The sequence below is a fragment of the Rhinoderma darwinii genome, chromosome 5, assembly GCF_050947455.1.
Source record: "Rhinoderma darwinii isolate aRhiDar2 chromosome 5, aRhiDar2.hap1, whole genome shotgun sequence".
In the NCBI taxonomy this organism is placed as follows: domain Eukaryota; kingdom Metazoa; phylum Chordata; class Amphibia; order Anura; family Rhinodermatidae; genus Rhinoderma; species Rhinoderma darwinii.
In genome coordinates this window covers 123,497,797-123,499,058 of record NC_134691.1, presented here as the reverse complement: position 1 = coordinate 123,499,058, position 1,262 = coordinate 123,497,797, and positions in this window count along the sequence as shown.

Sequence of the window (1,262 nt, the reverse complement as noted above, 5' to 3'; positions counted from 1 at the left end):
CAAGCAGATCCGTCGTGTGATTAAAAAATGAAGGCAAATCAACTACCAAGGTTTTCAAATAATGATCAATGAATTTGCACACAGGATCGCACAATTCATCAATACCGGATATGATCGGACGTCTTGGGGGGTCAATGGGATCCTTCTGAATCTTTGGCAGAAGATACAGAGTGGGAATTTTGGGATCATTGGTCACTAATCCATCATAGATTATTTGGGGGATAATACCCCTATCAAGAGCTGTGTCCAAAATTCTCCGTACTTCTTGAGAGAAAAGACACATGGGGTTTGTGGATAGCCTAGCATAAGTCTGCCTATCCGTAACTGTCTGAAAGCTTCCCTCTCGTATTTTACTATTGGCCAAACCACAACATTTCCCCCCTTGTCCGCAGCCTTAAAGACTACATCATCCAATGCTTGGAGTTCATTTAGTGCGTTTCTTTGATCTGAGGTTAAATTATCATTGGTCCTATTGGTGGGTTTATATATAGCTTATACAATTGTCAATACAGCCCCTATATCCATATATATTATTCAGCAAGTGTCAATAATTGCTCCGCTGTTTACACTAGGGTCTTGTCCTTATACATTTTTAAACATTGTCTGTCATATGTGTTAAATAAATTCTACTTTTTATATAAATCGGCTATATGGCTCTGCTTTGTTCTTCTGTGTATGGCATATAATTAATGAAGCATCAAATATACTGTTCAAGATTCTGATTAGTTCCTTCACTTTGTCCATTTGAATGCGGATGAAAGGCAGAAGACAAATTTATCCTTATCCCAAGAGCAAAGCAAAAACTTTTTTTCAGCATTTAGAAGTGAGCTGTACCACTCGATCAGTGGGTATGCTCTTGATTGGAATAAAATGGGCCATCTTTGTGAAACGGTCTACAACAACAGGAGGTTGTTCATTCCTTTGGAAGGTGAACAACAAAATCCGTAGAAACTAAGTCCAAAGTGTGAGATGGAATAGGGAGTGGTTGTAGAAAGCTTAAAGGAGAAGAACATGGAGTTTTATTTTGAGCGCAAATCACACATATAGAAACATATTTTTGAATATACTTCTTAACCCCTTCCCGCTCCTTGACGTACTATTACGTCATGGCAGCTGTATCGTTCGCGCTCCATGCCGTAATAGTACGTCACGGGATTAACGGCCGTTTCGGCCGTCCTCCCGACACATACAGGAGCTGTGACGCTGCTGTCTTGTTCAGCAGCTGTCACAGCTCCTACAGCGGGGACCGATCGCTGTGTCCC